At 42.7% G+C, this 26394-nt stretch overlaps 1 protein-coding gene across 1 annotated transcript in view; it reads left to right on the top strand.

Moving 5' to 3' along the window:
* Window positions 1-301: 301 nt before the first annotated feature.
* LOC308336585 (uncharacterized protein) overlaps window positions 302-26394 on the top strand; it is a 114618-nt gene continuing 88525 nt past the window's right edge. The window contains exon 1 of the mRNA XM_080794001.1: window positions 302-393. The gene's annotated coding sequence lies outside the window, so the exon portion shown is untranslated. The remainder of the gene's footprint in view (window positions 394-26394) is intronic.

The following is a 26394-nucleotide window of genomic DNA, read 5'->3' as shown; positions in this document are numbered from 1 at the left end:
GTGATAACAGCTCTGGTAATGTGCGTGAATAGCTTATAGAGTATGGTGAATAGTCGCCGTGCAGTCCCTCCGGGCTATGGGATCGTGACTCCACGGATTCTGAATCTTGCATGGGCGTTTGTTTTTTCGCGTGCAGGCCTGACCGGGGCCGCGCAACGATTGGATGGAAGCGCCGTCGGTGCGTGTCCATTCAGCTTTACGATTGGATACATCTACCGACACTCACCAATCCGGGGATTTGATTGGAGGGGAGCCCGGGTAAGGGGAGGGCAACGTCAAGTTTGCGCTTGCGGTCACCGAACTGCATTCACGGGAGGGAGGAACAGTGTGGTGACAGTCAGCGAACGCTTGGAGACTCCCGAAAAAAACTGTCCAGAAAACATTCAACAAACGGTGAGTACAACTTAAACATAAACAACTGGGTTTCTTGTCTGGGATGGCCGTGAAGACATACGACGCCGTGTGCGGCAGACGGTGCTTCCCTTGGCGTACGGGTCGTTGATTTAAAGCAGTGAAATGACGTTGATTTTGGATGAGTGATCTCATAGGGGTGGACTAGTCACTGGACTAGTGTGTGTGACCGTGCACACACTGCTCTGTCACAGCAGCGCAGGAGCAGCAGTGCTGTGCAAAGTTATGCAAGTCTCTCTCTCTCTCTCTCTCTCTCTCTCTCTCTCTCTCTCTCTCTCTCTCTCTCACGTCATGCCTTAGTTTTGAGTGGTGTCTCATGGCTACTTTTCTACTGGCCAGTCTATGTGGAAAAAAGTCTATCAAAACTGCAATAAATCACTAAATAAAGAGTCTTCAATCTCCATAAATATTTATGGGGCAATTGTATTCAACCCGATTACCCTTTGCCCTTGCTTTACTTTACTGTCTTGCTACTGCTATACATGTTTGCAGCAGTATTGATTTGACGCTCATACATACATATTATCTGTGCATTGATTGCATCCCCTTACCTTACCAGGATACTTCCGGGTTAATAATGATGCATGTGATTCTTGAAAGCTTATGTTCATATGGGAATATATGCTTTTTTATTGTGGTAGAAAACTTGCCTTTGTTTAGTATTGAATAATAATCATTTTATTATTGTTGTTACTACTACTACATACCATTATCCTTCACAAAGGCACGTGTTGTCCCCTTAGAGTTTATTGTTTATTGTTTATAAGGATCCCCATTAGCTTTTGCCTTGACAAAAGCTACACTTTCTGGGGTCCGACACAGACAAACATTTAACATTTAACAAAGGCAATACTTACAATTGTTTACAAACACTAACTCAAAATAAAACATAGTAAAATAAAATATAAAATAAGGAAATAAAAAACAACAAAACATAGCAAAAAATCACTTTCAACACATTGTACATTTGAATTATTATTTTCCCAGTGTTACTGCAGTATGATTTACATAAGGTGTTCTTTTAACTTTATTTTAAAGATGAATTTTGTATTTGTATTGTTTATACACTTTGGTAGTGCATTCCAACCTATTACTGCTCTATAGATAATAGAAGATTTAAGAATATTTGTTCTTGGTTTAGGTGCCACCAAAACACCCGAACTGGCTTGTCTAGTCATATGGTTATGTTCGTCTCTTACATGTGCTACCTTTTCAAAGAAATACATATTATTACAACATACTCAATGCAGATATTTGTTGCCAGAACCCAAGCTTTAATGGTATATAAGGCTGAACTGTTTTATTTGCCCCTGTACCCCTGGCCCTGCCCTCCTGTGTTTGAACCTTGTTACTGACACCTGCATTTCCCCCCATGGTTTGAAAATTCTACTACACTGAGTTGTACTTTCGCTTTGTGCAGATTGTTCTGGAGTCGACACACACACACACACACACACACACACACACACACACACACACACACACACACACACACACACACACACACACACACACACACACACACACACACACACACACACACACACACACACACACGCAATTCACTTTTAACACTCATTACTCATTCACCTCATCTGTCATTGTCACCACAATATTTGAATAGATTTTGCCATGGAAATGTATAGGCATGATGAGAGGAATGGGCGGAAAAGAAAAGAGGATTATCTTTTATTATTATAAGAGTCTCTCTCTCTCTCTCTCTCTCTCTCTCCCTCTGTCTATAATGTTCTATGATCCTCAGATTACTGATGCAGGAATCAGAGGTGTTTAGTGTAAACATTGACTTGAGCTTATATTGTGTTCATAAGGATTTTTGAAAGGCATGTCTATGGCTGGCATTTCAGGCACCATTGCTGCCACGTTCCAAATGCCAGCTAACTGCCAGCCATTATATAGACCAGATCTTTCCAATTACAGCCACCGCGTTTTCCTACCTCTTCTAAAAGGCATTAACCCAAACCCACTCCTTCAAAATTGTGACATAGTATTGATGTTAACGTGATACAAGTATGTGAAGCTGTGTGTGTGTGTGTGTGTGTGTGTGTGTGTGTGACTGCTGCCAGACCTGGCCAAAAATGACATTCGAATATTCCTTTTAAAACACCACATGGATTCGAATGAATTTCGAATGAATATGATTTTAATATGAATACTGCAGCCTAATATGCTGTAAAACTTTCTCTTTCTTTATCTTTATAGTCCAGTCCTGTATGGGCCGCGGTTGGTGCTGAGAAATGCGCTCTCTTGAGTCGTGCGAGATCAAATAAATGATTCATAATTATCTTAATAGCCTAATTTTTGTATAATGTTTTAGTTTACGTGGCACAGAGTGTCACCAGAACTCACACAGCAATTTTATTGTTATTTGTTTAATTTGCGTGCATGCATGCGTGCATGCGTGCGCGCCACGGAATTTGATGATTTCATTAGCTGAACACGGAATGTATGTGATGATATATTATGATGATAAGAGCGCCCTCACTTCACACAAGGGTGATGTATTTACCTATACGGCTATACCCTATTTCCTGTCTGAGTAGGACTATGCCCACTCAACTTTCACTAGCTGTTTTGCCAATAGAATCCTGTGTACTGCAATGAATAGAGAGTGAGCCATGCTGGGGTTTTCAGTGTTGTGTAGCTGTGTTTAGCCTCTGTGGCTGCAGGGCCAACCTTTTAATTGTTAGTCCCTGATGCCAAAGAGTACTTAACCCATTTTGACCTGGGAACGATTCTGCAAATGTCTTCTAAATCCTGATTGTTTTCTTGAAAAAGCAGTTTTTCTATGTCAGTCGTTCTCAAACACTTTCATGTCACTTTTCACGATTCTTCAAAAATAGCAGTCCTACAAGCTCGTAGCGCGCCACCGAGTGGCACGCTATGAGCTTGTAGATCTGCTATTTTTCAATAGCTAAAGCATAACATAATGCTAACACCAAAAGGGGTTCCCGCCCAGAATGGATTAAAGTACTTAAAACCATGTATTTGGCCCAATTTCCTGTAAAACCTGCATTTACTTTGTAATAGCTTCATTACAGAGTTGATTCGATCACAGGTCACATGACATTTGGAAACGTCACGTCCAATGGTGTAAACTGTAAAGGAAGGAACCAAAACCTTTTAAAGTTTTGCAGCATCATCCAGTGTGCAGACTGCAGACCTTTTAATATCTTTCTTTATTCTCCAATAAATAAATAAAGTGTTTGCCTGCAGGCTACAACATGCAGACCTGGCTGTAGTGTGCAGTACAGATGATGTGTTTTTCATAGAGATAAAATCAGTCATTATGAGTGTCAAAGTGATAATAGATCTTTTGATTTTGGCCAGGGTGTGCCATATTGAATGCTATAAACGTGGAGGCAAGATGCAGATGCTTGTTGGACGGTACATAAAGATAACTTTACACAATCTCTTAGACTCTTACACAAAATACAGAATCCACAAGATTGAAACCCACATATCAGCTTTTTTACTGCACAAGCATGGATTGATGGAAGTGCTTAGTCACCAAAATGTTGATGTATTCCATTGATTTACAGTATACTGCTGTGCTTTATCACACGCCCCTAATGTCTTTCCTCTAGCATAGGAAGATAATTAATACACCTTCACCGCTCTAGAGTCTCTAGACCAAGATATCCTTGTCTGTAGGAATTAGGAACACATTTGACCAAGTGTTATTCCCCTTCTTAAATAAGTGTATACTTTCTCAGAGATTCTCAGAGATTTCTCAGTGGTAAATCTATGAGTCAATCGGGATGGGAGGGAAGATTCCTAACCCTTTCCAGGACTCCACATGCTTAGGGAAGTGAGAAGATGATTTGAAAAGGAATGTGCTTCTTCAGAGAGCACTAGAGTAGATCACTGACATTTGGAATGTGTTGAGGTTTGTCTTGGAATGTTAGTGAACAAAATCAACAGATATAGAAAACAATGGAGGATGCACACAATGGAGGATGCACACAACAATGGACCATTAAGTATTATGTACGTTATTCCCAACTTCCTACGAATTAATGAATGATTCAATACAGACTGACTGGAAACATCACACTTGGACTAGAATGACCTGGCTATCTTCATCCATCATGCGTAGTTTAGTTTGTGTACAGAAAAGGCTTATGAAATTAGTAACCTGTGACTGCTGTAAGACCTTCTGTGTGAGTATGTTGTTGTGCAATGTATATGTCCTCAGGAATTCCATGTGAGGAGTACAGGTTCCAGGACTTGCATGTGGACTACAGTAGCATCAGGGAGTACAGGATCAGGTCATGCTCAGGGACACCTAGACAGACACATTGCCGGAGTCGGGAATCAAACCTGGCACCTTCTGCTGCCCAGGTGGGCTCTCTACCCAAAGAGGCAACACATAATTACAGGGTAGGAGAAGTACAGCAGGGTAAATGCTTATTGGACTATTAATATTAGCATTTCTAACTGGACTGATTTGTAATGGCTATGTAGTATTTATTGGGACAGGTGACTGAGCAGGTAGGGCTACGCCTATTGTGTTTCTTAAGCCTATGTGTTATTGATAGTATCATCTCCTGTTTCTTAAGCCTATACAGAACTGATAGTATCAGGGTTGACACTAAGGTTTCAGAGGCACTTGACCTTCTACTTGTCCATATTAGGTCACGCCTACTTGCCCAAAAATAAATCGTCCATTATAAAATGATAGATAACATTATAATTTGAATTTAATATTATACTGCTGCCTTCACTGAGTGTCATTTGGGCAAACCTCAGTGTCAATGCCACTCCTACTTGCCCTGATGAAGACTCTGTTGGAGTCGAAACATGTTGGCTTATTTTAACTTTAAAATAAAGTACCTTCATTTTTATCCACCCTCCTAATTTTTTTATCTTTTGAGTGCTCGGATCGCCGCCTTTTCTTTAGTATTTCAAATTAATGCCACTACCATTATGGTGAGTCAATTAAAATGTAAACATTTATTTATTTATTATAATTTATTATAATAAATAAATAAAATAATAATGTATTATAATTAATAAATGCAAGGAAATTGAGCCATGAAGGATGGAAGGAAGGAGGGAAAGAGAGATGGATAAAAAAAAAGGAATAGTGTGCAGCAATTAAGCACACAGTGTGGACTAGAAAACACTCACTCACTCACTCACTCACTCACTCACTCACTCATGTTCACCACCTTCCCAGCATCCTCTGTCCTTTCTTCCTCTCCTCCCTTCCACTTTATGAGCGTTTGCATCTCATTTTCCATAATCTGCTCTGATCTTATTCACTCACACACACACACACACACACACACACACACACACACACATCGATTAATCAAATCGATTATTCAATTAGTTGCCAACTAATTCAGTAATCGTAATCGAATCGGCAAGTAAACCCTGCAGATTTTTGGAATACATTGTGTGTGTTTTTGTGTGTGTTTTTGTGTGTGTTCAATGTAACTAAGCTAAAGAGGAGTGAGCCAACTCTCTTCCCTTACAATCTGCTGATAGTTACAACATGCACAGTAGCGAGCGAGTGCAAAGCAAAATATCACACAACTATGGTGGATATAGTACATAATGTGAGCTTGTAGATAGGTTATTTTCAGATATCAGATACTACTCAGTGGTAAACTGATTTTGATACTATATTACACATTGTCCTGAGGACCCCCTGGAAATTGGAATCCCCCCCAAGGACCCCTCGACAGAATTCTGCAGTGAGCGAACTAAAGCAGTGGTTCCCACTGGTTAACTCACTGCAGACTTCTGTCAAGGATCCAGGAACTTAGGAAGCACAGAAAATCCATCATCCATTTCCTCTCGTGTTCCCCAAACAATGCTGTTCTCTGCCTGCTGTTTGGTCTACTCCCAGCAATGGACCACGCCACAAACTACCTCTGAGGGAGGGAGGAGATACGCCTTTTCAATTTGGCAATGAATGAATGTCTGTGTTGGTTCGGACACAGTGATGGATCCTATAGTTTGAATCTACTGCGTTTGGGATTTGAGGTTTGGTTATATCTAGTACCGTGAACAGAGTCAGCGAGTGATGGTGTAATGTTCTCTCCAAGTCTCAGTCTGGGTCAGCGAGGGTGTTTGATGTGATGTCACGTGTGTGTGAGGAAAGATCAATATGTGTCGAGTCGTAACGGAGCTCATTAGCTCTGATGCCAGTGGCGTGCCAGTGCTGATGGCCGGGCATCACACCCATTTTACCCACAGAAGATCTATAATGTATGTACTGTATCACATCCTGTTTACTGTAGAATCAATTATATGGTTTCTGCTGAGTGCTGCCGAGCACAGACTTGATCATATTTCTGCTCTGGTTTAAGAGTGCCTTATAATAAATGAATGTTGAGATGATCAATGCTACTACTAATAATAGACCCTAATGTCCTGCACAATGAATGGGCCAAATTGGTCTCCTCACCTATCTCTACTGTATGTGTCCTTGTGGGAGGCAGACAACAGATCATTCTGTTGGCATACACTGTATGCTCTACAGTTGCTAACGTGGAACGTTAGAAAGTCAGGCCTAACATGGTTTCACAAATAGCTCTTATCTAAATTCTGAATCCCTCGCATCAAGTTAGAATGCAAAATTGAATTAGCATTTCTTCTCCATGGAACAGCTCAGCATTTGTTGTGCTGCTGTTTGGGGCTTGCTATCTCTGTGGATGTTATGGCCAGCTCAGATTATGCTTACTCACCAGAGTATCAATAGCTGTGTGAAATCACAGAACAATGTTTCAGTGGTAAGTCCCCAGACAGTTCCGGGGAGGCTGAAGTTCACTCCTTTTTCCCGGCAGCCTTGAGAAGAAAGCCTCCTGCCTCACAGACTTCCAGGTTGACTGCTTCTCCACGTCCATAAATTATGCATTTTGTTTAATGATTGGGTTGAAGCCAGGTTGGTGAGGTCATCATTAACATGTAAGGTAACTCCCCTACAGGCTGCTAGCCACAAGACTCCTACATGGATACAAAGCTTCTAAACTGTACTTTACTTTATCAAAACAGTTTGCTTTTGACACACACCAGCTTTCTCCTTCAAGAAGGAGAAAAGACAAGAAGTGCTTTACTGTTGAAAGGGACTTTTGTAACCATGTTGAAGTTCCATGTACTCAAACCTGAATCTAATGACTTAAATCCATTCAGCCCGTTGTACTGATGTACTTTCTACTGTTTTATTACCAATAATTATGCCTGTTAGAAACCATCTTTTCTATAAGCAATCACTCAAACTCACTTACGAGACCTGGGCCCGAGACACTGACGGGAAATGCTCGATTCCATAGTTAACTGCGACCTCCGGTCGCAATAATCTGATGCTGCAACAATTGTTTTATTTAATTTTGGCAGTTATGTTGTTAACAGTTTAGAGCAGCTGCCACACAAGCCAAGTGAGCAACGCAGCTTGAGCTGAGATCCTAGATTCCCCGATATATTAATCCCCCACCTCCACCCGCCGAACGTTCAAATTAAAATCAAGTTTTGCTCCAGAAGCTTCAAAGTTCAAACGTCCACGAATTACAAAAATATATCAAGCCCTACATTTAGAAGCGTTATGTACATGTGTGTGTGTACATCTGTGTGTTTGACTGGGTCATGTTTAGAATGGTGGAGCTTGAGATTGCGTGACAGACGGTGGATTGAATGAATGAACTGATGTAGGGATAGTGTGTGTGTGTGTGTGTGTGTGTGTGTGGGGGGGGGTGTGTGTGTGGTAGAATGGAGTTGTACAGATTGAGGCGCTCACAGTAATCCTCCTTCCTCTTCACAGCAGCAGCTGACCTGGTGTCAGCTGTACCGTTTTACTGCTGAGAGTGAGTCATACACACTGAGTCACTGATGGAGGATGGACAGATGGATGTATGGATGGATAGCTGTCCATCCTATCCAGCTAACTGGATAGATGGGCCACATACATGTATAAGCCATAGACTCATCTAGAGGTGCACTTGTTCATGGATCATGATTCGTGGTATTGGCATTCAGTGTGCGCGTGTGCGCCCGCATTTTCTGTTTACTGGTTCTACGCACTCGCAGCAGAGAACACTTGACGTCACCAAAGTTGGAGCGACGTTATTGGTTTAGCGAAATACAAAGTTACGAGGTTCACTCCCACTCCTACTACACTATGCCACTTTTCCTGCTTGGCTCGCCCAGGCTTTTTTTCCCCCTTTGAAAACAAGGCTAGGCTCAATGCTACATAAGTAAGCACAGAGGGTGGTCCTTCCTAATCTGAGTGGAGGCATTCCGTCTGTGTGTAGTATACTGTGCTTACTGCTTGTAAACATTAATATAGTTCAGCTGCTCATATGATACGTCCACATACTGTAGGCAGCCTCATTGATATAAACGTGTTTATCGTTAAAGGCACATTATGCCACCCATGTTCAAAACCAGCTGCATGTACTGTACACACTGCCAAGGAAGCCCATGGATTTAAGTACAAACATGGACTGTCACTGCTTTGTGGTTACTATAAACGATAAATTAATGCATACAAATTATTCACACAAATAGAGAGATCTGAAGCAGATTTTGAGTGGTGGTCCAGTGAGATTTTCTTTGAGTGTGTCTGCTACCTGTGTGTGTGTGTGTGTGTGTGTGTGTGTGTGTGTACGTTCCATTGCGATGCGTTAAACCCGACTGCAACAAAGGCGCATAGTTCCCGAACTGTGTGTGTGTGTGTGTGGCAAACGCAAATGTCTCTTTCTATATCGGTATGTGTGTGGGTGTGTCATGATGTGTGTGTTGGAGCGAGTCTGTCTGTAGGCGGGTTGGGGGGGGGGGGGGGGGTGCACATTCATTCATTCATTTTCAAAACCACAGGCACACTATCTCTAGATTGTCAGATGTCAAAGAATCCCATTTGGAAGGGGGGAGAGAGACGCACACGCACACACACACACACACACACACACACACACACACACACACACACACCAACCACAGACACGGGGAGGGAGAGACAGACAGACAGAGGGAATTCGAGAAAGGGAGAGATTGGGTGAGAGGTGTAGGGAGGGTGTGTGTGTGTGGCAGAGAGACTGCATGAGGTGTCCGTCTGTCTGTCTGTCTCTCTGTCTCCATATCTGTGTAAATGTAGTCTAATGGTCCACAGCAAGGTTTGAATTACACAGACATGTCCTGAGAGTTCTGTATAATTCTATTACCACAGGAGGACACAGCGCTCTCTCTGTCACATTGTGACAGAGTGCGTGCACACACACACACACACACACTCACACACACACACACACACACACACACACACGCACACACGACCAAACACTGGTCCTTTCACTTGGTCCTGACTCCTGACACAGGCCCACTGTGGGCTCTACCAACACACACACACACACACACACACACACACACACACACACACACACACACACACACAGGCACAGCATTAATTAGACTTGCTCTCTGTGAATAGAGCTAAACATCAAAGACAAAGACAGGCTGCCTTTTAAAATGGAGATGATCAGGTGCCCATCACTCACTCACTCACTCACTCTGTGAGCTGTTTTGGAAAGATGGATCATACATCATACCTGGGGAAATTAACAGTTTTGGACATTCTAGGACTGAGACGAATGGTTAACTTTAGTTTGGAGCTCTAAAGCTTGCAGTATTGGATTTAAATTCTGATCTTAAGATTCTGTCTGTTCGGTGTTCGACTCTGCTTTTAGCTGATTTATGTTTTATATCCATTCATAACACTTTCAGTGGTAGTATTGCATTAATTTGCAATTGGTCTGCGAGCACCTGCACATAATTGAATCAGTGATTTTATTATTTTTTTTTACAAAAATGACTGATATTGCATCCTTAGCCATGTGCTCTACAATTCTTTTTGCCATTTGGCTCGGATTGTTATCTTGAGGGGAGAATCCACAGGCCGTATGCCAGTTATGTCTTTTCTGTTCTTTTTGTCAGGTAAAACCTGACTTACAACAGGCCTGTTTTTATTGGCGACCTAGTCATGGTTGACTGCCCCCTGGGCCCCTAAGCCAATGGGAGTTTGCACCACTCGTGTAGCCAATCACGTAGTAGCGACCTAGTCATGATTGGCAGCCTCCGTCCTAAGCCCTGCCCCGCACTGCAGAAGTCTGGCAACACCACACCTCACTGCAGGCTGACATGGGTTGCCATGTTGGCTTGTTTCCCGCCAAAGTTGGTTTTTGGTTCTCTGATGTATACCGGTATGCTATAAATACCCATAGGTTTGAGGAAGTGTGAATCACTCTGAGTGACAGAATCGGTCTGGTGTCTCTACTATGTTTGGAATAGTATAATAAATGACCAAAACATTCATAATTACAGACATAGGTAGTATTTATAATGCATCAAATATTTATTTATTAGTATTATATGGCGATATTATTGGGCTTGTTTTGGTTTGTTTTTCGAGGAAAGATTTGAGAGTTGGCTTGTTTTGGGCTTGTTTTTGGAGGTGGGTTGGCTTATTTCTCTCACCAGAGTTGGCAACACACGCTTCGAGCTGCGGTGTAGAGTGGCTGCGGACGGCAGCCACTCTAGACCGCAGCTCCAAGCGACAACAGCTGATAATGTTATGTGCTAACTGCATGGACAGCAGGACACGTACAACAAAACACAGTGATTGAACCACGAACAGAACGTCGTGAAACTAACGCAAACAACGGCCGCGAGGTTGTGACACAGAAACATAGACGTTACAAAAATAATACTAATAATAATATATAATAATAATAACACCCCAAAAAAAGTTTTCTAAATCATGACAATTTTCTGAAAGATTTGAAGCACATTTTAACATTCTTTTAAAAATAGCAGACCTACAAGCTCGTAGCCCGCCACTCGGTGGCGCGCTATGAGCTGGTAGATCTGCTATTTTTCAATAGCTGAATTATAACAATGTTTAAAACACCAAAAGGGGTTAATAATAATAATAATGTCATGATTTCTTGTTTATTTGTTACATTTATAAATACAAACTCCATAAATAAACCACATGCCTTTATGACCTTCCAACACAACAGACATACCCGCTCTGAATCACCCCAGAGTGCACATTGCAGCAGTTACAACAACCGTAGAAGCTTTTCTCGTGCATGGTGTTTTGCATGCCATGTGTCCACAGGGGGAATAGACAGGGGGGTCATTTTAATTGGTGCTGAAAAACAAAACAGTAAAGAAAGCCAGGGGGAGGAACATGATCACATAACTGCTGTTTCTATTTGGTGAGTAATTGGTCCTGGAAAGAATTCTTAAGCTACTTGAAATTTTACCAGGGAATTAACAAATTATAGGCATTGGCCCATTAGTAATGGATATCAAGCCCTATTCAACATAGAGGAATATCATTGAAGGAGCCCTATAGCCCTAAGCTATGTTGTCAATCAAGGCAAAATGAAAAATGAACTACGCCAGCCTTTTTGAACTCTTTCTAACCCTAACCTAACCTTATTTAACTGCAGTAACATCAAATGGGGGACACCAATGTTGTCCCTAAATGTGATGTCCACGCATGCACACACCGGGCAAGGACACACACAGCTGAACAGCCATAGTGAGCAACTATGATCATGTCGGCTCAAAGGATAATCTGCTTCTCCTCTCATCCTCCCTGTGCTCTCTCTTTCAATCTGCAAATCCTATCATCATTTCATTCACCATCATTTGACCTCTGTGCTGTTTTCTGTGTGTGACACTCCTTCCTGGCTATTCCATTTCATCTCTCCTCCTCCCAGCCAATCAATACTATAGCTTCCATCATGGACATCTATACCCCCCTCTGTTCCTCTGTCCTTTCCACCTCTCCCCACTCTCAACTCTGCTTTCTCTTGCCTGTGAGCAGCTAATCTCTGGCACCGTTGGGACTGATCAATGTGAAACTTACACTGCATACACTGCCAGTAGGCCAAGGAAGAACCTCTGCCTCATTTCATTCAATCAAAAAATGTTCTCCTCAATTCCTTGAATCATGAGTCATGACTCAACTCCAGTCCACATATACTGTAGGGCCCTGGCCAAATGTGCTAGATTGTCCGCCATTTATCACACATTTTATTTTACTACTCCTACATATCTCTGGAGTCACGTGATCAATATGAATTAGTCCGATCTTTCAGATTCCATTCCAATTGGCTATTATACGTCCTTCCAATTTTGTCTGGATTAGGCAACCCAGCCTGAAGGGGATCTGCACTAAGAGGAACACTTTTCTCCCTCTCCCCTCTCTCTGCTCTTCTACGTCAGGTCAGGCTGTCAGGTTTTACATCATCACTGACTAGCAGTGCAGAGCTGAGGGCTCTGTGTACTTTTCACACAGACGTGCACACACTGACATAAGGGGAGTGTAGCGGGGCACTCAGAGCACGCACGAGCACATGCACGCACGCACACGGAACGAGCACACACTAGAGGTCTGCGAGCATACCGGGAGTAAAGCATGGTTCTACGTACAGTATGTAGCTTTCTCACGCATGCACACACACACGCACACGCACACGCACACACGCACAGTCGCACACACACACCCCTGATGACACTGACGGACTCTAAAGTAAAGCATCTAATTTTATCAGTACTTTTCCAAGTCCCACCACAGCCAAGCTTGTATATCCCGTCCAGGTTGTTGTATTATTCATGTGCCGATGGCATGCACTTCATCATGCACTGTGAGTGCATAACAGCTATGATGTTACATAACGGTGCATAGGATTGGAAATGTAACGGAAACATTCCCTTCCTGTGTTTTCATCCAAGCACTCTGTTGCTTGGAGAGACTAATCAAATCAAAACCTATATAATGACCACCATTATTCTATGTGTTCTTCTGTTTTTGATGGCTATGGAACTTTAGGCAGCCACCGTGTTACAATGTCACAAAGTACATGATTGCTGCCTTTATAAATGTCAAATAGGTATATACGAACTTTATGTTTTTTCATATAATAACTTAACTACTTGTGGCCATTTTGCCGCTATGATTAAGCTAACGGCTAAGCAACAAGGTTTTGTTTATTTGGTATTCAGTTAACGGAATGGAAGTTCATATATCTTGGAACGTTCACTGTTTGACACTTGTCAAGTCTGATGTTTCACACGCTGTTACAGGCTCATTAGCATTTTATTACTTTGCGTACTTTGCATCACAGTGGTTATGTTATAGATATGAATGGGTTCCTCATACATTCTCTGTCTCTTCCTCTATCTTTGAAGCTTTCTTTTAAATTCACCTGCAAGCACATTCTTGTAAAATAATTACATTCACCTGCAGGCACAACGACAAATGCAGCACAGGCTGAATGTACAGTAACACACACACATGCTCTGTGAGGCTCGCAGATATTCATGTTTTGTACTGGCTGTCTTATTACAGTAGACCCTATTAGGGATGTGTAAATGTGTCCAAAATGAAAAGTACCTAAGTACCCATAAGCCATAAAAGTGTGGGAACCCCTGATGTAGATGATTAACAATAACTTTAACTCTTGAGAGTTAATAAGGGTCCATTTGGTTACTAACTCAATCTTTTGGATGAGGACCACCTGGAATCCCCTCAAGGACCACTGGTGGTCCCTGGACCAGTGTTGAGCCAATTGATCACCATAGAAACCCCGGCCTGATTAGGTGAATTCACACCTAAATCACGGCTAAATCCTCCAAACCTGTATCTTGATTGGAGTCACACACTCAGTCACTCACACTCCTCTCAGTCATGCAGCTACACACACATCCCAGGCACACTTTGGTAGGCCTATAGCCCTGTCCTGTATGGATGACAATATTTAGGGTCCTATTAACGATTATCGATTAATCGGACCCATCCCTAGACCCTATATGGAACAGACCCATTTTCACTTCAGCAAATGACACCTATATTGTTGTGGTTCCGAGAACTTCCGACCGTCAGACTATTTTAGTCAGAGTAACGTCGGTGTGATCTGATGCTGTTGTGCCAATTGTGTCTCTTGTGCCACAAGTGTCTTAGTTCCAGTTTGAGTTTTGCTCTTTACCCGGCCAAGTATATATATATATATTTATATACTCCCCATGTCTTACAGTTCCTTGTCAGATTGTTATTGTAAGTCTCGGTGTGTTCTGTTCCTTGAGTCTTTGTTAAATAAAAAAGATAAAGGATCTTCTGCCTTGCTGTCTGCACTTGGGTCCCCGCACGGCGCACACGTGACACGGTGACAGCTAACGATAAAACAATAACTGACTGCTTGTCAATATTAATATGGTGGATTGTTGCATCAGTTGAATGACCTTGATTTAGATGTATGGACTTTGTGTTTCCATTAAAGAGAAGTAAGTCACTTTAGACACATAGACACTAAAGGCTTCTAACAGAATTCTGTGTATTTCCATTAGTTGGGCTGAATCGTCAGTAAATATCCACAGCAACGATGAAAGGTTTGAAGAGACTAGTACCGGCGTAGAGCAGCTGTGGAACTGTATGTAGTGTAGACAAAATGATCAAAATGTATATATTTTTAACATTTTGCACTTGTTTCTAGATTTACCAGGGATATTATGCATTTTATTTTTCTCAAGTAAAGTCCAGTCTGATTCTATCCATTCCTGCATTGCTGTAATGTCAGATTCAGGTTCTGGTTCATTTATTTGTTTGTCCCTGTGGGGCGATTTGGTTTACAGCAAGGCATAACACAGGCAGGTAACATGAAACACAAAAACACAGTAAAAAGGCACATAGTACACATAGAACAATCAAACAGGATGGCAGTTCAAGGTGTCAGTGTAACATTATAATTCATAACACTTTCAGAACAGTTGTATAAATAATTCATACAAGCGAGTCAGGTGACAAGTTACCTCCTCCTCCTATCGGCATTTAGAGCCTGGATAGCTACAGGCACGAAGGAGAACTTATACCTGTTGCTTTTGGCCCCTGGAACTTTTAGGTGAAGGCCAGAGGGAAGCAGCTTGAACTCAGAGCTGAGGGGATGGGAGTTGTCCATACAAATGGACTTGGCTTTCTTAAGCACCTGATTTTAAAAAACTGATGTCTGATGTCTTGTGTCTGCGCTAAAAGGTGTCTGTGTCTGCACTAAGCCGACTCTGAACATGACGGTATGCTCTTGTCTCATTACTTTGAAAGTTTGAATGAACAGTGGTTCATAATGTTTATAATAATTCATAGTTCATAATGTTCATAAAGTTTGAATGAACAGTGGACGGTTCATAATGTTCACCACATTATTTGGTCACACACTGCCAGCTCTTCTCTCACATAATGAAGCTCCTGAATATTGAGTTCCTTTAAAACCCTTGTGGTGGTGTCATGTTAGTGGGGTCATCAACCGCCGTTATTATTTTCAACTGCGTTTGTTCGAGACAAAGAGCGTGCATGTTCCTGTCTTTGACCAATGCATGCATGTTTCTGCAGGTGCTTCCTTCTCCATACATGTGTGCACTGCATGCATGCACAGATTTAGCCCCTTGTGTCAAAGGAAGGAACACACATTGTCGTTGCATTAGGGCTGGGCTGGGCGATTTGACTTCAAATTAATATCACGATTATTTCAAACTTTTGTGTGCGTTTATTTTTATTTTTATTCGCCTTTATTTTATGTTTTTTATGGAGGGACAGACAGTAGGCTGACAGGAAATGGGGGGAAGACATGCAGTAAAGGCCGTCGGGATCGGGAGTCGAACCAGGTGATCGGTGCCTGGACCATTGAGCCATGGCCCAGGCCAAACTTTTGTGATTTTGGTTGGGTAGGGCTCTGGAGGTCTGCCTGGGGGGTTGGGCAGGGCTCAGGAGGTCTCTCTGAGGGGTTGGGTAGGGCTCAGTAGGTCTGCCCTGGGGGGTTGGGCAGGGCTTAGGAGGGGTGGCACTGCAGTACCTCGGTTCATGTGAGGTTCACAGTAGCTCTGCTGCAACCACACCCATTGAACTGTGTGTGAAATGTGCTGTGTAGACTCATGCACATTACTGCACATTGCACACACACAGTCACTCTCTATCTGTCTGACATTTAATTACTAGAAAACATTATTACAGAGAACAGAACATACTACAACACATTATCAGTACATCTATCTACACCTCTTTCTGGTTGACGTTCAGCATTCTCTCTTTCACGCACGGCACGCACGCACGCACACACGCACGCAGTCACACACACACACATACACACACACACACACACACCATTCTTTGTTTATACAAGGAAGAGAGGGTCACACAGAGAGAACTGCACCTGTATGCTCTTGAGTCATCACACGCACGCACGCACGCACGCACGCACACACACACACATACACAAGCACACCCCCCTGGGGCTTCGGAGGAACCTCCCAAAAATTAGGTCTACATTCCTCAGTATGTTCTTTCTGTCTATCTCTCTCTCTCTCTCTCTCACTCTTATGTGTCTTGTGCATATAAGACCAGCTCAAACAGCTCATATAAGCGAGAGATATACAGAAGCATCCACTATTCAACATAACATGCATGTAGGAAACAATGCAGACTACAGAGTATTGGCATATGTGTCTGTTTTAACCCATTTTGGGGCGGGAACCCCTTTTGGTGTTTTAAACATTATGTTATAATTTAGCTATTACGAGCTTGTAGGTCTGCTATTTTAAATAGCGGACCTACACATTTTAATTTTGAGGTCAGGCCTTAATGGGTTAATGATCCCTCTATCATCTTCGTCTTTCACACACACCACCTGCATCTCTCTTTTGATCTCTCTCTCTCTCTCTCTCTCATTCGCTTCACTTTATTTCCCCCCCATTCATTTTACTGCTTGTATACCTGTGACAAATTGATTCCTCTGTTGACTCCTCCTGACTTTTCACACGTTTATTTTCTCTCTCTTTTCATGGTCACACTCATCATCATCCTCTCTCTCTCTCTCTCTCTCTCTCTCTCTCTCTCTCAGTCATCAGGTCTAGTATTTGTAGGGAAGCCTGACGGCACATACCACCGGTATCTCACAAACGGGGTGGGGTTCAACTTCACACACCTGTCAGGTAGTACCTAGGCGTGTGTATCGTTAATTAAAGGTTTCTTGTGTGAAGTATTCAACATGTGGCATTTCCGTGAACAGTTGAAAACTGAGGGGTGTGTCTGTATGTGTTTTTGAGAGTGAATGATTATTTATTTGGGTTAATGTGTCGATGCAATATCTCACCTGCTATCGTTACCCAATGACATAACATTGTGTGTGTGCGGCACTGTGCACTTTGCTGTGCACTTTGCGGGCGTGCACATGTGCGCATTTGTTGTCTGTTTACTGTATAGTGTATATGTGTGTATCATATGTAAGTAATGCGAGAGTGAGGTCTAGCCATCATCAGGTTCTTGACTTGCATCTTGTGTGTCATATAGTATAGTCCATAATAATATATATCCCATCAAAATGGCTCTGTGACCCGAAAATGGGTTCCGAACCCATTGTTTGGGAAACACTGCGTCACATTATGTGCCCTACAGTTTTCAAGGTTCTGGATCAGTGTTCAAAACAGTTTTATGTCACACCAATGCAACTCCTTGCAACTGCCATTGGGGATAATGGTAGTTGCATGTTGCAAGGAGTTGCCTTGGTGCCGACTGGCCTTAAGACAGCTGAATTCCTGAATTACATAATAAGTGTGCGTGTGTGAGATGGTGTTTTGACATAGTGCTGTGATTGTGTGGCTCTGTGAATTAGCCTAGGTTCGGCTGTGTGGCCTGCTCGGAATGTTAGAGATAGCATCTCACTTAGATTAGCATGATGGCAGCTGTACACTGAGACGCTCAGCCTAGATTACACATGCACACACGCTCGCTCGCACGCACGCACGTGCACACACGCACACACACCTGTGTGTGAAGCCTCTAGCATCAGCAGTCAGTAAACGGTATTGATTGATAGGGCAGGGGTTAAAGCAGAAGTATAGTATAATGTATGGCCTGGGCCGGCCGAGCGGTCCAGGCACCTATTGGCTGATAATCCAGCCTGACAGCGTGTTGCGGGTTCGAGTCCCGATCGCGACGACCATTGCTGTGACTGCCCTATCTCTCTTCCCCTTTCCTGTCTTCCTTTCCTGTCTTCCTGCCAGGTTGAGTTACATTACTATGGCATGATGCTAGTGCTACTAGGTGTATGCATACGTTCAGCTAGCTAACCCAACCTCACATTGCATCCAAAATTGAGAGGAAAATATATAAAGCCTATGACTCATGACGACAGGAAATAATTCCCAATGCATTTTTTCAATAGACATTTCAAAAAGTGTTTATTTAAAGACCTTATAAGCATCGTACGAAGCCAACTCGAGTTGTGACAAATCATGACAACAAACACAATATTTTGGACCAAACAAATAATTACAAAGAATAAAAACAACAAAAAAAGTGTTGTAACCTGCCATTTTTCTTCTGCTTTCTAATTCTTTATTTGGCCCAAAACATTGTGTTTACTGTCATGATTTCTCACAACTCGAGTTGGCTTTGTACGATGCTTTAAAGGTCTTTAAATAAATACTTTTTTAAATGTCTATGAGGAAAATGAACGGGGAATCATTTCCTGGGCCCTGGTAGGGGGCGGCACTGCGACACGCTATACAGACTGGTTGTATTCAAAAGAAGGTTACCAGGGCACTATCTAAAAAGACTACCCAAATACATTACTGGAACACTGACTCTACTCAACTGGGTCTGCACTCTGCAGCACATTGTTTTATCAACTTGCAGCCAGGAATGGGTGACTGTTGTTTCAACCAGCATCTATCTATCTATCTTCCAGGGAGTCTAACCTAGGCTGGGTGTATAAGTGAGATAGAGAGATAGAGAGAGACAGAGACTAGGCTTTGTTTGGCTAGGCTAGTGTTCTAGAGCTACATGTCGGTATGGAACTGAGTCAGAGTTCTGTTGCAGTAGAAGGCTTACAGGGGAATCCCAGCTATGAATGGAATGGACCAGCCCCAGTGATTCACACACACACACACACACACACACACACACGCGCACACACACACACACACACACACACACACACACACACACACACACTCTGTTTACACAGAGAGAGAGGTGTCCGAATGGCAGGGCCGGCTAACAAAAAAAGAAATCGGTAAACGATATAATCACACCTTCAGTCAAGTTAACCCATTTTGACCCGAGATCAGATTCTAAAAATGTCTGTTTGAAAATGACAGTTTTCTGAAAAAGCTATGTTTCTATGTCAGTCGTCAGTCATTTTTAAAAAATAGCAGACCTACAAGCTCGTAGCGCGCCACTGTGGCGCGCTATGAGCTTGTAGATCTGATATTTTTCAATAGTTGAAGCATAACATAATGGGTTAAAGACATGCAAACGGAAGTCTGGCTGTACTAATCAACATGGATTTAGAAGAGTAACTAATGACGGATCAGAACGGAAACCTGTGATGATTGAATCACATGAATAATGCTGGAACGTCCCTCTTTTTCTGTTTGTGAGAAGAATAGCTGATCTCTGAGCTTGTAGACTCGTAGAGGGGGAAAAGGTGGGGTCCTTGAGTGGAGCCCTGGGGGACTCCGGCCAGCTAAGTACGATTTGAAGTGGTTAATAATGGGTGGTTATGAAAGAGAGAAAAGAAACACCTGTTTGTAACTTAATTCCTTCAGGCTGTGTGTGTGTGTGCGTGTGCGTGTGTGTGTGTGTGTGTGTGTAAAAGAGCTGTGTCAGCCGTCTCTGCATTTAGGTTTTGAACAAAGCGTTGGTGCGAAGAAAAAAGGAAACGCTACTGAGGTCTGTGCTGTATTTCACACACACACACACACACACACACACACACACACACACACACACACACACACACACACACACACACACACACACACACACACACACACACACGCGCACACGCACAGTAAATTAGTAGACTGCAGAAGTGTCGTGTGACTCCTGTTACGTCATGCACAACATAGCTGGTCTCGTAGGCGAGTGTTTCTCGCAGTGCCGAGTTGTGTAACACAACACACCGCTAGCTAGGTTCAGGTTCAACTGAGGGAGGCTGGGCAATAGAATGTCCATCATGTCCGTGTCAGTTCCCAAACTTTGTAGCTCATGATGAGTCATATGGGCTCATGGGCCATGAGTCCCAAAAGATACATTGGAGTGTGTGTCAGCCACCTCTCCTATTCTGTGTCTGCCTCTCTCTCTCTCTCTCTCTCTCTCTCTCTCTCTCTCACACTCTCACACACGCACACACACAGAGAGTGGTTGAGATGGACCAATCAAGCACTGCTGTAAGAAGGTGACTTCAAGTTCACAGGTTAGCTTTCCACAGTCCACACAGTGGGCTAGCTGCCTTCCATACAGCCCAGTCAAGAGAGGGAGTTTTTTCCACTGTATATTTTAGGAAATGGTCTGGGCAACCCTGCTCTGTTTGAGATTACAATTTATAGAAATAATTTCTGTTACTGGAGTAAAATAGCCTATACCGGGTGTGCGTGTGACGATGAAATACACCCCAGCGCCCTCAGCTGTGCCAGTGGGGCTTTTCTCAAGGCCAAGAATAAGCGTCTTTGAAAACCGTGACCTCCAAGCAAAGACCAAAATCTTGGTCTATAAAGCAGTGGTGCTCCCCACTCTTGTTTATGGATCAGAAGCCTGGACCACATACAGCAGGCACTTAAAAGAACTTGAGGCATACCATCTAAGATCAGATGCCTCCAAAACAAATCCTCTGCATTAGCTGGAAGGATCGACGCACCAACACTATAGCCTCCTGGAGGAGGCTGACATTCCCACCATTTACTGCCACCATTGCCCAAAACCAGCTCGAGTGGACTGGCCCTGTTATCCAAATGCCTACTCTCGACTACCAAAACGAGTCCTTTATTCCCAGCTGGTTGAAGGGAACCGGCCCCTGGAGTTCAAACAAGTTAACTGCCATTGTGTGGCCATAGAGGTTAATTAGCTGCGCCAGTCGGAATTGGTAATTTTCAGTCACTTTTCCATTGTAATAAACGGCTTATGTTTGCTTTTGTTCTTTCTTTCACATGTAAGAAGGTCAAGTCAGTTCTGTTCTGTCTCCTCTCCTCTTTTATGGGAACATTGGGGATGCTGGGAAAAATGCACCAATGAACATTCCTCTGGAGGAAGACCATGTACTGTATGTACTGTACGAGCAGCTCTAGCCTCATTGCTCATCAGACGCCTCCGCCATGGCGGACTGACCATGTGACATAATCATGCTGCTATTCAGTGGTGGAAGAAGTACTCAAATGTTTTACTTAAGTAAAAGTACCAATATTGCAATATCGAAATACTCCGTTACAAGTTAATGCATGGAATTCAAAATGTACTAAAGTATTGGCATCAAAATGGTACTTAAAGTACCAAAAGTAGGGAGTACTAATTATGCAAAATCTCTCTCATTTCATGTTTTCAAATCTCACCAATGCAACGCGTTGAGAGCTTGTAGATCGCCTATTTTCAAATGGCTGAAATGTATTAAAGGACTGAAGTGGTTAATTTATGTTTTGTAATAATGATAATCAAAAGTAAGTAGATTACAGTAAAGTAACTAAAGTTTTCATCAAGTAAATGTAAGTATAGTAAAAATACAATATTTGAATCAGAGTAAAATGATTGGAAATACCCCAAAGTTGTACTTAGCATAGTACTAAATCTAGTAAAGTAAATCTACTTAGTTACTTTCCACCACTGCCAACTTGCCAAGAGGATGTCAGACTGGTCGGGCTGCAGATGTTTTACGACCACTCTGACCTTGGGACAGTGCACTGTGCAGCTCCACACTGGGGTCAGGGTTAATTGCAGACAGGCAAATATTGACACTGAGAAATGCCTGTTTTTTTAGTTCCTGCAGTCTCGACTAATTGAGTTCCCTACACAGTAGTGTAGTTCTTCAAAGCGCTGCGTATAGGCGTTAGGCGAGACGAAGACCGAAAGGTCGAAACGTTAGTCGTTTTTTGTATATTAGCATCCAATGAAAGGCTTAAAATGTCCGTGCTGCTCCAGTGTCCTCTCCACCTTCTGAGATTCTTAGCCTTATAATGAATGAATTGCATTTTATAGCGCTCTTCCAGGTGCTCAAAGCGCTTTACAATGGTTCATTCATTCATACATTGGGAGGTGAAGTGGCGAACAGTCGACGCCAGCGTCCTCACTTCCCACATTCACACACCAATGGTGGCGAGCTCACACCGACCAACTCATTGGAGGCAATGTAGGGTTCAGTGTCTTGCCCATGGACACTTCGACATGTGGACAGGAGGAGCCGGGATTCGAACCGCCGACCCAGGGATCATTGGACGACCTACTCTACCTCCTGAGCCACAGCCTTGTTACAACAAGCTCTGGAGTCTGGACCATGTTGTTTTAAATGATTCTCCTGGATAAAGACACTAAGACAGATACTCGTATAATATAGGAGGTGTATGCCGTATATATTAGCTATAGCTAGTGCTACAGCATATGACAGAGTGCCAAAAGTCTTCTGATCGTACCACGTCCTGCTAGTACAGGGATAGGCAACCTTTATTATCAATTTTATTTTATATATATTTTTTATCCCACGATTTTGTAACTCATTTTTCACCCCTGTGTCAATCGTCTAATGTGATCCTGGGCTCTACACACCCTCCACCAACCTAGTCCCCATATATGGGGGACAAGGGGAGAGCAACGGACTTGAACTCATGCTTCCTTCATGCCTGAGTGTCCAAGTTGCTCCTTTACACCTGACAGGGGGGAGTTTTCCCTGGTTGGACGTAGCGTGTGGAAGGAACACGTTATTCCAACCAGTTCCTTTCCCCTCAGGCGCCCCGGCTGGCCAGGGGGAGGCAGTTTAGTGACCAGGATTACTGCATGTTTTTTGTGAGGGTACCTACCCTAGGGGACACAGGGAGAACATGCAAACACCACACAGAAAGAAGAGCCATTTTTGGCCCAAAAACGTATTACAATTCTATCTGGGGCCGCAAAATATGTTTGCTTTAATAAAGAAAACTTTAATTATTTGGGATTTTTCTGGTCTTTCAATATTACATTTTATTGTTTGCAAATTTCTCAAAGCATATCAAGTATACTGTACCAGTAAGCCAGCATAGCATTGGTGATGAAAACAAACAAAGATGTCTTATCATTAATACATTCTTCTATTCTTCTATTTTCCTTCATTCAATTTGATGATTATTTTTATCTGGTGTATGGGCATAGGCAACATTGTTTTGCAATATCAAAATGAAAGAATAACTTCATGCCTACTACAAATTAAATAATAAGTTATGATTAAAAAGTCTTTGCCGTAGCAACTGGGAGCCACGGGAGAGGGCCTATAAGAGCCACATGTGGCTCTAGAGCCGCAGGTTGCCTACCCCAGTGCTAGTATAGTAGTAGTAATAATAATAATAATATATACCCCTGTGCTAGTATAGTACTACTAGGCTAGCTGAAGACTAGCTGAAGTTAGTATCTCCGATTAGGGTTCGTCCTCCAGGATGAATGCATGAGTGGGGCTCAGTGAGTTCATGGCAATCCGAGACGTTTTGTGTGCGAGTGGAAATGTTGACCTAAGAAACCAAACCAACCGTCATCAACTGTATCATCCTCTGGGGAGCAAGAAAGTGCACAGTATAATTCTATCGCAAATTTCTAGCCAGTGAAGCTATCTTACCAAAGATGGAAAGACTGACCGACGGACAGACATAGCCATCCTCACAACCCCGACGCTACGTTGACTTGTAATACCCTTGGAGCATTATTGTGTCCAATCCGTGCCTTGCTGAGTCAGGGGTGACAGCATACTGTAGATGCAACGCCAGCCATCTGTCTCATTGCTTCACAGCTGGATTAAACGTTCTTCTACTCAACCAGTCGAACTTTGACCTTAAGGCGATGTCTGCCTCCCCTACTCCTCATTAGCTCACTGACATTGTACCGTGGGACATGTTTTTCTTGTGATTATTGGATTAGAGAGCTGTGAAAAACAACTTTAAGTGGGGATTAACGCAGCAAAAACACTTGATATTTATTTCGCATCCAAGAAAGACGCTTGGGTCCCCTTAGGTCTTTCTCGTGGTTGAAGACGAAAAGACTTGAGTTGTACTGCCGAAACGTTGGTTTTTACTCTGCATCCTAATAAATAATGGGCACTTTAGCTATCAGTGTGTGCAGCCACCCTTTTGTCTTTTGAAGACTTAACTCTTAAGACGAAAAGACGGCAGAAACAAGGAGCAGGGGTGCACTGAGTTCAGATGTGAGTCTTTTCGTCCTTCCCTGCAAGAAGCAGGGAGGACAAGGTTTGTGAATGAACCCAGTGCATTCTAGGGTCAGTTCTAGATGTGAGTCTTTTCGTCCTTCCCTGTTGAAGAGGCAGGGAGGATAAGGTTTGTGAATGAACCCAGTGAGTTCTAGGGTCAGTTCTCGTGTGTTATGTAACACTGACATCCTCTATATAGCCTGGTCATTAAGGTCCACATAATCAGAGGCCTGCTCTGCCGGAAACATGGCGGAAAAAAAGGCCATTTTTGTATACCACACCACCATAGACAACCAATATCAGACAAAATTTCCCAAATTTCATCATGCTTTAAGTAGCATGTGACAATTGTGACATGTCAAACTAGGGGGTTTTCAACACTCCTTGGCCTAAAAACAGCCATAGCCGGCTGGATTCTGAATCCATTCCAAGTATTGGTTTTGCACGAAAGCCACATTAGCCACATTTGTGCTGACCTCATCATATTTGTGATGACTGCTATGGCTGTTTTTAGGCCAAGGAGGGTTTTTCGTGCAAAACTAATACATGGAATGGATTCGGAATCATGAAAACCCCCTAGTTTGACATGTCACAATTGTCATATGCTATACTTAAAGCATGGGGAAAATGTTGCCTTACATTGGTTGTCTATGGTGTGGTGTACAAAAATGGCCATAACATTCTTTTCGCGTTGTTTTCGGCAGAGCAGGCCTCTCATTCTGTGGACCTTAATGACCAAGTGATTAGATAAAACACAAATAAAAAGTACGACATGACAGCACAGGTTAAACCCTATTCCTTGAGCTTTTGGGCCTGTGGCTCCTCGGCTAATAGGAGCATGTTGGTTTTCTGTTCTGCCAAGGCTAAGTGAGCACTGAGCAGTAACACACAGTCCCCTTGGATCTCTCTCTCGCTCTCTGTCTGTACAGTATATCTCACACATACACACGCATACACACACACGCACGCACGCTCGCTCGCTCACTCTCATTATTTCTATCTTTTACATTTTCTCAGTGATGTAAATAGGTTTTCAATGTAATGAGTCCCGGGATGCAGGGATTGGTCTTTTAGATGAGTCCACGGGACATTTGATGTGACCCACTTCAGCGACGTTAAGAGTAATATTTTGTCATTTTTTACAAATTGCAGCATTTAACTCCCATTTCATTTTATATGGTAATATAATGTGGTTATATTCATGTAGAAAACAAGAAGAAATGATTATTATAACTAAAGCTAGTGTGTTTATTATTTTTACTGTGCAGTAGTGCATCCCGTGGGTGCAGAGGTCCTTGTTTTATTGCGTCCCTTAAATATAAACTGCGTTTTGGGATGCAAAATGCACCCTATTTCAATCTCTGTTTTCTCCATCTCTCACTTTTCATGTTCCTTTCTCTCTTTCTCGTTCTCACTCGCCCAGTACACACCTGCCACGTGAACACGATACCTTTCCTGTCGTTTACGTTACCTGACATGGTTTCTTCTCCTCATGCCATTGTCTTAATACTTTGAAGTCAAGGTGTATCAGAGGTCTTGGTGGCTCCTTGTTGACAGCAATGTATAGAATGCTCCATGAAGCAAGCATTGTTTTATGTCCACTGTCTTTCACTAAACTCAACACATCATCACCACTGATTGAAAGGGTTGTCATTTACTTTGACCTTTGTATCCAAAGGACGGGTATAGATACCGCATTTCTCCTTAAAAAAACAATAAGGGAGGAATAAGATTGGCTAGGACTCGG

Source organism: Protomyctophum bolini (genome assembly GCF_963924005.1).
Source record: "Protomyctophum bolini genome assembly, chromosome: 21".
Lineage (NCBI taxonomy): Eukaryota > Metazoa > Chordata > Actinopteri > Myctophiformes > Myctophidae > Protomyctophum > Protomyctophum bolini.
Note: the sequence above shows the minus strand (reverse complement) of the source record. Positions and strands in the feature narration are given on the sequence as shown.